This window comes from Grampus griseus (genome assembly GCF_964374135.1).
Source record: "Grampus griseus genome assembly, chromosome: 4".
NCBI lineage: Eukaryota > Metazoa > Chordata > Mammalia > Artiodactyla > Delphinidae > Grampus > Grampus griseus.
Window position 1 is genome coordinate 69684980 of NC_138997.1, and position 13291 is coordinate 69698270.

Here is a 13291-nt window from a genome sequence, read left to right on the forward strand (position 1 = left end):
TGGTCCGAAAGGGTACATGTACCCCAGTGTTCATTGCAACGCTGTTTACAATAGCCAAGACATGGAAGCAACCTAAGTGTCCATCAACAGACAAATGGATAAAGAAGAAGTGGTACATATATATAATGGAATATTACTCAGCCATTAAAAAGAATGAAATAATGACATTGGCAGCAACATGGATGGACCTAGAGATGGTTGTACTGAGTGAAGTAAGTCAGAGAAAGAGAAATATTGTGTGATATTGTTTATATGTGGAATCTAAAAAAAATTATACAGATGAACTTATTTGCAAAATAGGAACAGACTCACAGACTTAGAGAATGAACTTATGGTTACCAGGGGGGAAGTGGCGGGGGAGGGATAGTTGGGGAATTTGGAATTGACTTGTACACACTGCTATATTTAAAATGGATAACCAACAAGGACCTACTGTGTAGCACAAGGAACTCTGCTCAATATTCTGTAACAACCTAATTGGGAAAAAAATTTGAAAAAGAATAGATGCATATATATGTATAACTGAGTCACTTTGTTGTATACCTGAAACTAATACAACATTGTTAATCAACTATACTCCAATATAAAATAAAAAGTTAAAAAAAAAAGAAAATGGTGTCATTGAGGAAAGCAAGAAATTCCTTTTAGGAATTCACACTCTGGGGGACAAACTTTGATGGATTGCTTCTGTCTCTTCTTTGGCCCCAGTCAGATAAATTCTCTCCCTTCCTCATCTCCTCTGCATTCACCCCAAAGAGGCCATGTTTCTCATGGCTCTGCCTAGCTCGTTAGTAGCTCGGTAACGTACTACCTTGGGTTTGCTTTGTCTCCTTATATGTCTTTCTTCCCTTTCACTTATTCACATCCAGACATTGAACCCTCCCTTTCCAAAGTGTCAGTTTGTCCCTATGCTTCAGGCTACCTTTTTGAGGTGAAATAGTGGCTTCCAAACTTCTTTGACCACAGCCTATAGTAAGAAATATGTTTTATGTTGTGACCCAGTATCCACATACTCAATAAACACATACCTGAAACAACAGTTTCAGGAAATAACCTAACCATTACTAGGTGTCCTGTACTTTGACTTTTTTTTCTATTTCGTTTCATTTAAAAAAATGCTTGTTATACCCCCTGTATTGCTGGACCAAAGCGTAGGAACGTTTATAATTTTGTTAATATATTGATATATTGTCCTCCATAAGTCAGCACCTATTTCTTCTCCCACCAGCAGTGCATGAGAGTAATGCCAAAACTGATATTATAAATGCTTTGAAAATTCTGCCTTTAGAGTATGTGACTCATCAATGTCCTCAAACTTGTTCCACTCCTGTCTTGCCTGGGGATAGAGTATCTTGTGCATTAACTCAGCTCCTTTTTCAGTAGTAGTGGGAGAGCGAAAAAGAAGACTGGGGGTTAGTTGAACACTTTAGGATTCCATCCTGATTTATTTATAATGTTTTGATTGTATCTCTTTGGATAGCTTTTTTGTGGTTGTTCTAGGTACTTTATGTATAGGTAACTTATTATAGTCTACTGGTTAACTCCCTTTACCCACCCCCTCCATTTCTAATTTTCTCTCTATATATTGAGAACCGTATCACACAGTGTTAATAATTTCTGCTTAAATCATCAAAAATAATATAGAAGACTTAGGAGAAGGAAAAGGTATTGTATTTACCCATATTCTTCCTCTTTCCAGTTTTTCCCTCCTGATTTTCCAATATTCCTTCTTTTATCATTTCCTTTCTGTTAGAAGAACTTCCTATAGTCATTCCTTTTTTTTAGGGCAGGTCTACTGATGACACACTCTCTTAGTTTTCTGTCATTTGTGGATATTTTAATCTCCCTCTCTTTCCTGAAGGATATTTTGTCTGGATATAGAATTCTGGGTTGGCAGTTCCTTTCTTTCAATACTTGAAGAATGCTTCTGGGCATCAAAAATATGAATAGATATTGAAATTCAGAATGTTTATTATGACCATAATGGTCTAAGTGTTAACAGAAAAACTTTTTTTGGAATTATAATTACTACAAGTATACCATAAATGTATTATTGATTTTATTATTAAACAATTACTAGTTGTAAATGTATCTTTTCAGAGGGGACTTTTCTTTTCATGGAATTTATGTATCCATAGATGAATATTATGTATATGTTAGAATGAGACTGGTTTCAGTGGAAATTAATAGTAAAAAGAAAAGATGTTGGGTCACTAATAAGTGTGAAGTTTACAAAACACTTATGCTTTTGTTAAGTATATCATTTATAGTAGGATTTACAGTATATTCCTGCTAAACTAATCTATATGTAATATGTCCATATAGGAATGAAAAACAAGCAGAGAAATGCATGGAATGTGACAGTGTAAAGACTTGTCCCAGTTTTTTAAAAAATATGGATTTACTATGTGCAGTATTCTTTTCATAAAAGTTAATAAAAATGTTTCTCCATAAGTGTTCAAGAAAATATAAAACACTAACTTAACTTTGGTATGTGTTACGTTTACTTGAAGATATGATGTTAACTGAAGTAAGGGATCTTTTCAACTCTTTGAAATCATGTAAAATATCTTCACGTCACAGACACAAGACACAGGTGATTGATAGAATGTACTAATTTCTTTCTCATTTCTCTGAGAATGGTGAAAGTACAGATGTTGAATTCTAATTTAAGATGCTTCCCAGATCTTGAGTTCTAAATAATTCTATATAAATTATGTAAGGAGTCTGGCCACAAGCTTGTAACCCGGATGAACTAAGTTCTAGCTGTCTTCAATATTTATCATCACTGTTTTCGTTGGATTCTCTCAGATGAGCTTCTTAATCAGAAGGTTGTTTTTATTCTCACATCCTGAAGTTTTAACAGTGCATTGGGGCCAGGCCAGAATATCTGCTTTTTAATGTCATGTATTGTTCTTAACAGAGGTGTATGGGACAGGGAAAAACAAGACCTCCTTGGATATATGGTACTTCCATTAGAGGATACTCCCTTGATATCAATATTTAAAATTATTCCTTTGGTGTTCTGGATGTTTCTACATGGAAATGCATTGTAGTGAATTTTAGATGTGTAAGAGATACATCTTTCTCTTGTGAACTGGAAGAAGGAAGATACAAAATACACTGTAGGAAAGGAGAAAGCAGTATGATGCTCTGACCTTGATATTAGTTCTAGTAGCTGGTTGGTAATTATAGACATGAAGGATTTGGAAATTGATTCCCTAAAACCATCTGGTCCCTAGTGTGAAGACTGCTGGATTAAGGTGTAATCTTTCTTCACTAGGTTATAGTCTTGAATCCTCTACTGTGTAATATTCATCTGCTTTTTATCGTTATAACTGTTTTGAGTCCCTTAAGGACCTTCATCATTGTGGGCTGATTACCGGTACTTTGCTGTGCTCTCTTTTCTCTTTTTTCATTCTTCATGAGTGTGTTCCTCAGTGGAACAGATTTTTTTTTTAAATTAAGTTATACTTGACATACAACATTAGTTTCAGGTATACAACATGGTGATGAGATATTTTTATATGTTATGAAATAATCAGAACAAGTCCACTTACCTTCTGTCACTATACAAAGTTGTTACTGTATTACTGACTGTATTCCCATTACTTCCCCTTGACTTAGTTTATAGCTGGAAGTTTTATACCACTTAATCCCCTTCACCTGTTTCATCCATCATCCTCTTCTCCCAGCAGTTTGTGCTCTCTGAGTCTGTTTCTGTTTTGTTTCATTTGTTTATTTTTCTTGTTTTTTGGATTCCACATATGAGTGAAATAATTCAGTATTGGTATTATTATTATTTTTTTAACATCTTAATTGGAGTATAATTGCTCCACAATGGTGCGTTAGTTTCTGCCCCATAACAAAGTGAATCAGCTATACGTGTACATATATCCACACATCTCCTCCCTCCTACGTCTCCCTCCCACCCTCCCCATCCCACCCCTGTAGGTGGTCACAAAGCACCGAGCTGATCTCCCTGTGCCATGCAGCTGCTTCCCACTAGCTATCTATTTTACATTTGGTAGTGTATATATGTCCGTGCTACTCTCTCACTTCGTCCCAGCTTACCCTTCCCACTCCCTGTGTCCTCAAGTCCATTCTCTACATCTGCGTCTTTATTCTTGTCCTGCCCCTAGGTTCTTCATAATCATTTTTTTTCTTTTTGTCTGACTTATTTCACTTAGCATGATATCCTCAAGGTCCATCCACGTTGTTGTAAATGGCAGGATTTAATTCTTTTTTATGGTAGAGTACGATGTGTGTGTGTGTGTGTGTGTGTGTGTGTGTGTGTGTGTTGTGTATACACCACATCTTTGTTATCTGTTTATCTATTGAAGGACACTTAGGTTGCTTCCGTATCTTGGGTATTGTAAATAATGCTGCAGTGAACATAGGGATACATACATCTTTTCAACTTAGTGTTTTTGTTTTCTTTGGATAAATACCCAGAAGTGGAATTGCTGGATCATATTGTAGTTCTATTTTCAGTTTTTGGAGGAACCTCTATACTGTTTTCCATAATGGCTGCACCAATTTACATTCCCACCAACAGTGCATGAGGGTTCCCTTTTTTAGTGGAGCAGTTTTTTATTCTTTCTCTTCCTCCTTCTTTAACATGTATGTATATTTTTTATTCACAATCCACTCCCCTCAGGTTTTAATTTTCCTCTATGCATCAGATTTTGTCTGTATGGTTGTTGATTTTTCATTCATTCAAAAACTTAGGATATGTTACAAAAACATAATTGCCAATTGTATTTCAATGACTGAAACTCCATGACGGCAGGAATTTGGTGTGTTTTTCCCCTAATCATTGGATATGTAGAACCTATCATAGTAAGTGAATGAATGAGCATGAAACAAAATTTCCAACTCTTTCTCTAACAGAGAAATAACCAAATTAATGTTGTGAAGTCTTTTGTTTTTGTTAATTAATCTTTAAAATAGTACTTTTCTGATTTAATGGTAATTAAAATGCTTTTAATATTGTGGTAAGTATCGTTAACATTTCTGATAATTTTAATTGCTAATAAAAATTAATGACCATTATTGGGCTATTTCATAAAACCATACTGGAAATAAAGGCTTATAAAAGCACCTACCTCATAGGGATGTTGTGAGGATTGAATTAGTTACTACGTGTAAAGCACTTAGAACTGGACTTCACGCATAGTAAAATGCTTGGCAACTATTAATTTGTAACTGAGAATGGTGCTGAAACTGACTTCTTCCCCATCATTTTGCAGGAGGGCCCCTGATGGTCAGTTGATCAATTCATCCATTCATAGGGAGGCTGGCAGTTTTCCCTCAGGCCTTTGCAAAAGCCCCCTGAAAGGATCATCCTCCACAGGACTTTGATTCACCTTCCTTCCCAGGGGTCAACCTCTAAGACCCTTGAGGCTAGGGGACTGGGAAGAGCTTCAGAATGGCTAATATATTGCAGTCAAGTGGTGAGAGTTTAAAATGGTCTCTGCCTGTTAGCCCTGTGTGACTGAGTGATGCAGGGCAAATTGCTTCACTTCTTACTTTCCTCCCTTGCCCATCTCATCTCAGAGAATGACCTTCTCATCCCTTTTCTTACTCTGAGCAGCCATACTAGATTTCTTTTACTTGCACACAAACGCCATATCCTCTCCTACATCTGGCCCTTTGAACATGCCATTCCCTTCTAATGAAACTTGTTCTTTCTCTCCCCTCCCCTCTTGCTTTATTTGGTCAGACCCTACTCATGCTTGCATTAATTGCCTCTTTTTTAGGAAACCTTTCCTAACTAGTTCCCACTAGCCTGGTTTGTATCTCTGCCATGCTTTCCCTTCACATCATCATGATTCTTAAAGCCTTTCATCCCATTTGGAGTTGGCCTACAGACTGAGCTCCCGGAGGAATTGATGGAATCTGACATGTTCATTGCTGCATCCCCTATTCCTGGCACATAGGAAGCCCCAATTAATGCTGTATATGTGGATGGGAAAAAATACTGGCGGTATTGTTACTTAGAATTTGATTAACATTATTTCCACAGCTGCCCTTGTTTTACAGATTTTGTTTTTTGTTTTTTGTTTTTCCTGTAAAGCTGCTGAAACTTAGAAGCTGATTTTGTCACAGTGTAAGATGCCTTTGGAAGATTCTGCATTCCTCTTAGATGAATCTTTACAACTTGGTGAGTTTCACTAGATATGTTCAGTCTTCATTTTGAGCTCAGAAGTATGCCTTCTCTTTTTTTCTTTTCTTTTTTCTGTTTTCCCTTTCCTTTTCCTTTTCCTTTTCCTCCCCTCCCCTCCCTTCCCCTCCCCTCCCCTTTCCTTTCCTTCTTCCCTCCCTCCTTCCCTCCCTTCTTTCCTTCCTTGCTTCCTTCCTTCCTTTTCTGTCATAATTATTGGGTACAGTGAGGTTTACAGTCTCCTGGCAAGGCACATAGGACAGAGTATTATAAAAATATTTAGGACATGATCGGCTACCTTCTTTGATAGTTTTTATTTATCTTTAGATTTTTTTATTCTTCAGAGGAATGAAACATTATTTATTGGTAAGGTAATTGATATCCAGATGTATTTTCTTTCAGCAATTCTTGAAATTTTTCAAAGTTACTACCTGAAAGTAAGAATTATAACTTGTCTTTTTTTGAGAGAAAGGTGATTTGCAAATGACTGAAAAGTAGAATAAGAATTATTTCCTGTCAGGTTTTAGGTTTAGAGATAAAGAAGCAGTTGACTGAGGTACAGAAGGGCCAGTCGCCTACTGCATGTCTGCCTTACAAGCAAGTCTCTCCATCAGGGGTCTGCACACCACCAAATCCAGCTTGCTGCCTGTTTTTGTATGACCCGTGAACTAAGAATAGTGTTTACATTTTTAAATGGTTGGGGGGAAAAAAAATCCTGGAAGCAGAATACTATTTTATGATATGTGAAAATTATATGAAATTCAGGTTTTAGTGTCTGTGAATAAAGCTTTATTGGAATACAGCCACTCTTATTTTTTACATATTGTGTATGGCTGTTTTCAAGCTATAGTGGCAGAGTTAGGTAGTTGCATCAGAGATGTTAGGGCCCAGAAAGCCAAAAATATTTACTTTGTGACCCTTTACAGAATAAGTTAGCCGACCCCTTCTCCACCTGGGTAGAGAAGTGTCTGTAGATTGAGTGCAAAGTAAGAGATGAGTGGGGGAAAATTAGAGGGAGGTAAGAGTTGATACCAGCTCTCAGTGACTGACTGACACTTTTTTCGTGTCCTGGAAAGCATAATCCATATTCTCATTAGACTGACCTGTGTTACTGTTTTAAAATAGAAGATAAGTTGATTCTCCTATTACTTTTCTTCTAAAATGAATGGACATTTGTAGAAAGAAAATTAGTATAGTACTCTGTTTTCTACCAGGTTTTAGTGTTACCATAATAACTTAAGCAGACTATCCTCTAAATCATGAAGGATTAAAAGGAGCAGGTATCAAGCACACTAAAATAGTAGCTCATAATGCTTTGCTTAGCGATGCCCTCACAGGAAACAGCAGTGATAAAAATTAAGCCATAAATGAAAGTTCAACTAAGTTATGTTATTTAGGGTTGGTAAATTTCGTGCCAGCCACTGTGGTCATACAATTAACCCAAATTAATAGAAAATCGGTGTAAAATGTGTTAAAGAATAATAAAAAATAAAGTTAAGTTCTAGCTAAGCCTTAGAAAGCTATAGCTATTTAAAAATGAACTGCAAAAGTGACTTTAACAGTTACTGATCACATGACAGCTAAGACCCCAAATGGGACTAGATAGCCCACTATGCTTAGCCCTACATGCAAATAATTATCATAACAAAATTATTCGCTGGAGTACTACTAGCAATAGCTTAAAACTCAAGGGACTTGATGGTGCTTCATTCCCCTCTAGAGGAGTGTGTTCTCTCTATAATCGATAAACCTCACCAACATTTGCTAATTCAGTCTGTATACCGCCATCTTCAGCAAACCCTGAAGAGGAATAACAGTAAGCATAATTATTATACATAAAAACATTAGGTCAAGGTGTAACTTACGGGATGGGAAAAAATGGGCTACATTTTCTATTTCAAGAACATATTTCTTATTATACAAAAATTTTGATGAAGCTAAAAACCAAAGGAGAATTTAGTAGTAAATTAAGAATAGAGTGCTTAGTTGAGTCAGGCCGTGAAGCATGCACACTCTGCCCATCACCCTTCTCAAGTATTAATAACTCTTATAACTTCTTAGCAAGTACCAAACATATGAGAGGAGATAAAGTCGTAACAAGGGAAGCATACTGGAAAGTGTGCTTGGATAAATCAAAGTATAGCTTAAACAAAAGCACCTAGTTTACACTCAGGAGATTTCAAAGTGTATGGATACTTTGAACTAAATCTAGCCCAAGCCTCCCACAAATTCAACTATTATAAGCAGATTGAATAAATCATTCACCCAATATTTAAAGTATAGGAGAGAGAAATTAAAAGCTTTTTGGCACTATAGAGAAAGTATCGTAAGGGCATGAGGCAAGAAGCATTACAAGTAATAAAAAGTAAAGCTTCCCCCTTGTACCTTTTGTATAATGATTTAACTGAAATTTTTAACAAAGAGAACTTAAGTTAAATACCCCAAAGCCAGACGAGCTACTTACGTACAGTTTATTAGAACAAACTCATCTATGTGGCAAACTTGTGAGAAGATTTATAAGTAGAGGTATAACGAGCCTGTTGATAGCTGGTTGTCCAGGAAAAGGATCTTAGTTCAACTTTAAAAACTATTCAAAAAATCATAAATTTTAACGTATTTTTAAATACTAATCTAAAAAGTTGCAGCTTTTTAGAAACAGGATACAACCTTATCTAGAGAGTAAAAATAACACCATAGTTGGCTTAAAAGCAGCCATCAGTTAAGGAAGCGTTCAAGTTCAACAACACATTTACCTTAATACCACCAATAAGTAAATCAACTCCTAGTTTAATACTGGACTAATCAATTAATAGAAGCAGTAATGTTAATACGAGTAACAAGAAATATTTGTCCTTGCATAAGCTTATATAAGTAATAGATATCACTGGTAGTTAACAACAAATAAACCTAAGTCAATGTTAGATTATTTATTAAAATTACTGTTAACCTGACACAGGTATGCACCTAAGGAAAGATTAAAAAGAGTAAAAGGAAATCAGCAAATACAAATCTTGCCTGTTTACAAAAAAACGTCACCTCTAGCGTAACTAGTATTACAGGCACTGCTTGCCCAGTGACATCTGTCACATGGCCATGGTATCCTGACCATGCAAAGGTAGTATAATCATTTGTTCTCTGAATAAGGACTTGTATGAATGGCCACATGAGGGTTTTACTGTCTTTTACTTTTAATCAGTGAAATTGACAAAATAAGATAAGAAGACCCTATGGAGCTTTAATAACTGCCCGCCCCCCCCCCCCAAAAGGAACTAAACCATCAAGGGATAACAAAACTTTTATATGGGTTAGCAGTTTTGGTTGGGATGACCTCGGAGAACAAAAAAGCCTCTGAATGATTAAAACTTAGACCAACTGGTCAAAATATCTTCACTTATTGATCCAAAAAAATTGATCAATGGAGCAAGTTATGCTAGGGATAATAGCACAATCCTATTCTGGAGTTCATGTCGACAGTAGGGTTTAGGACCTCGATGTTGGATCAGGACATCCCAATGGTGTAACCCCTATTAAAGTTAAGTTTGTTCAATAATTAAAGTCCTATGTGATATGAGTTCACACCAGAGTAACCCAGGTCTGTTTCTATCTATTACATATTTATCCCAGTACGAAAAGACAAGAGAAATAAGGTCTACTTTACAAAAGTGCCTTAAAACTAATTAATGATACAATCTTAATTCATTAAAACCCCCTGCCTGAGAACAGGGTTTGTTAGGGTGGCAGAGCCCAGTAATTATGTAAAACTTAAACATTTATTAGCTGTTCAACTCCTCTCCCTAACAAAATATTTATAATTAACATTCTAACACTTATTGTCCCAATTCTTCTAGCTGTGGCATTCCTCACATTAATGAACGAAAAGTATTAGGTTATATACAACTTCAAAAAGGACCAAACTTCGTTGGACCATATGGCCTATTACAGCCTATCGCCGACGAAGTTAAATTACTTATTAAAGAGCCACTGCGACCAGCCACATCTTCTGTTTCCACATTTATTATCACGTCCATTCTAAAAGTATCTAATAGTATACACCTTTTGTACAGTTTCTGTTTTTTTCTGTGTATGGAGATTACCTGTTATTTTTTAAGTGAAAGTACTAGTACATTACTTGGAAACTAGTCGGTGACTGACTCAATGGAACAAAGCTAGTACGTACATTGGGGATGACGATACATGTCCCTTTTGGAGTCAATGGATAGATAGGAGGATTCTCTTAAGGAGCTCTTCTGTAGTCTGACAGAGGCAAGTTGAGTCCTCTGTTAGGAGATTAAAGATCACGATTTCAGGATCTACCTTTTTTGTTCCTCTAGAACATTTCATAGTTTTATCTTTGGACACATTTTTCACGCTGCATCATAGTTGCTTCCTTTTCAAAATAGGAAAACATAATACTTTTCGTATCTGAAAGCAGGAATCTTAGGTTTGCTAAATTATAAGTTTCTTAAGGGTAGGTACCATGACTTTTTTTTTTTGCTGTACGCGGGCCTCTCACTGCTGTGGCCTCTCCTGTTGCGGAGCACAGGCGCCGGATGCGCAGGCTCAGCGGCCATGGCTCACGGGCCCAGCCGCTCGGCGGCATGTGGGATCTTCCCAGACCGGGGCTTGAACCCGTGTCCCCTGCATCGGCAGGCGGACTCTCAACCACTGCGCCACCAGGGAAGCCCTAAGTTGATTATATATTGTAATTTTTTGACATCTTGAGGGACAGGATTTTGAAACCGCTAATCCACGAATTACCAATATCAAAGAAACCTAGAAACCTCCTCATTACAAAGCTTTAAAATGTATATATACTAAAGCCACTCTTGGATAGGAAGATTTTTGTATTCTCATCTTAGTCTTCTGAAACTTTTCCTAACTATTCCATTGAATCTCTTTTTTTTAATGAAACTTCCCTATATAGTTTGCTTAAGAACCCAAGTTTTAAAATCTTATCTTGCAGAGTACCTTGTAAACATAAGACAGTTTAAAAGGTATTTAGCTGAAGGAAAACTTCCAGATTAAAGGAGTCTAGGGAGATAAAATAGCTAATCCAATACCTGACTGAGAACTGGATCCTGTACTAGAGGAGCCCTAAAGGACTTTATTTGCTCTCTTAAAAAAATAGATGTTAATATTGTATAATTGTTAAATTTCCTGAAGTTAGTAACTATCCTATGGTTATTTAAGAGAATGTCTTTGTTCCCAGGCTGTACACATTTAAGCAATTGGGGGTAAAAGGACATGATATATACAACTTACTCTCAAATGGTTCAGAAAATATGTTTATCAGTATATAAAGAAAATGATGCACGCGTTAACAGTTGGCAAACTGGATAAATTATATGTAGAAGTTCTAATCCTAATATAATAGCTAAATATCTATTAGTACAACTTAGAACTTAAAAAAAACCTTAGGTATAGTTAATTAAATTTTCATCTATCCTATACTTTTCTTTAATGTTCACTTTGGCTTGTTTCATTAAAAATCTATTAAGTTTTCTCTTAGCTCCATAAATATACTTTGTTTTTAAAAGAGATCTGTTTTTATTGTCTTAAATATTTTGAAGGAAATTCAAGAGTAAGGATCTATTGTAAGGTTTTTCAAACTGGTATAAAGAATTGCAGACTTTTTTTGAGCATTTACTTTGTGGTACACATTATTTTCTAAGCGCTTTACATTTAATAATTCATTATATTTCACAACAACCTTATGCTTACACCATGCCTTAATTTGCTTTTTTTTTTTTTTTTTTTTTTTTTTGCGGTACCCGGGCCTCTCACTGTTGTGGTCTCTTCCATTGCGGAGCACAGGCTCCGGATACGCAGGCTCAGCGGCCATGGCTCACGAGCCCAGCCACTCTACAGCATGTAGGATCTTCCCGGACCGGGGCACGAACCCGTGTCCCCTGCATCAGCAGGCAGACTCTCAACCACTGTGCCACCAGGGAAGCCCTGATTTGCTTTTTTCAAGTTTAGCTAAAACTGAGCTTAGATGCTAAGCCTCAGAAGCTTTGAATTTTCTTCTTTTTTTCCAAATACAAACTGTGGGAACTGGTGACCTGGAACTTAATATAGAAAATTGATTATATTTACATTAAGAAAAAAATATCATCTTAGAATTATCTAGTTTGTGAACATGAGATAGGTCTAACTTCAAGGTAAACTTTTGCCGTCATAATGTGGGAAGGATCCACATATCAAAACTGTCAGTAGTTATCCAGGAAAAAGTAAATAATGACTTTAGTACCCAAGTAAGAGGCAGATTGATGTAGAAACCTAGTTCTACTAGACTTCAATTTCACCAAGTAAAATAACCAAAAAGTTAAAAATAAAATATCAAGAGACTGATATAGTATTGCTAACTTTTAAAATGTTTTATATTGAATTAAAACATGCATATTATACAGTGCATAAATACTGAGTGTCATTTTGATGAAATTTTATGAAGTCAACACTCGTTTAACCAATACCAAGATCAAGATATAGAACATTTTCATCAATCCAGGAGCCTCCTTCATGCCCCCTGACAGTCATCACGCACTCCCAAAGGTAACTATTATTCTTGCTTGATTCACTATTCATTAATATTGTCTATTTTTGAACTTCTTTTGGCTTTTTATGGTCAACATCTTGTTGATGTGAGTCATTCATATTGATTCATATAGCAGTAGCTCATCCTTTTTCATTGCTTTGTAATACTTCATTATATGTATATACCAAAATTATTCATCCATTTGTACTGTTGATGAGCATTTGGTTTACTCTCAGTTTTTGGCTGTTATGAACAATTCTGCTGTGAACATTCTTGAACATTTCTTTTGGCACATATGTATGCATTTCTGTTGGATAAATATCCAGTGGTGAAAATGCTGGGTCAGGGTATTTGGCTGTTTAGCTTTTGTAGATGCTCCTAATGGTTGAATCAGTTTACACTTGCACCAACAGTGTACATGAATTCTTGTTGCTCTTCATCCTCAATAACACTTGAAATTATTAGTGTTTCAAATTAATAACTCTTCTGCAGTGTATGTAGTGAAATTTTATTGTAGTTTTAATTTGTTATTCCCTGATAACTTAAAAGGTTAGCACATGTTTACATGCTTACTGACCCTTTGGATATCC

At 36.0% G+C, this 13291-nt stretch overlaps 1 protein-coding gene across 8 annotated transcripts in view; it reads left to right on the plus strand.

The window, feature by feature from the left end:
- The window catches only part of CLOCK (clock circadian regulator), a 135253-nt gene that overhangs the window by 33060 nt on the left and 88902 nt on the right, over nucleotides 1-13291 (plus strand). For 5 of the 8 annotated variants that reach the window (XR_014296631.1, XM_082653015.1, XM_082653013.1 and 2 more), the window contains 2 exons: nucleotides 6080-6166; nucleotides 12618-12718. The gene's annotated coding sequence lies outside the window, so the exon portion shown is untranslated. Of the gene's footprint in view, nucleotides 1-6079; nucleotides 6167-12490; nucleotides 12719-13291 lie in introns of those variants that run through there. The other 3 variants (XM_082653014.1, XM_082653011.1, XM_082653016.1) reach the window with 3 other exon arrangements.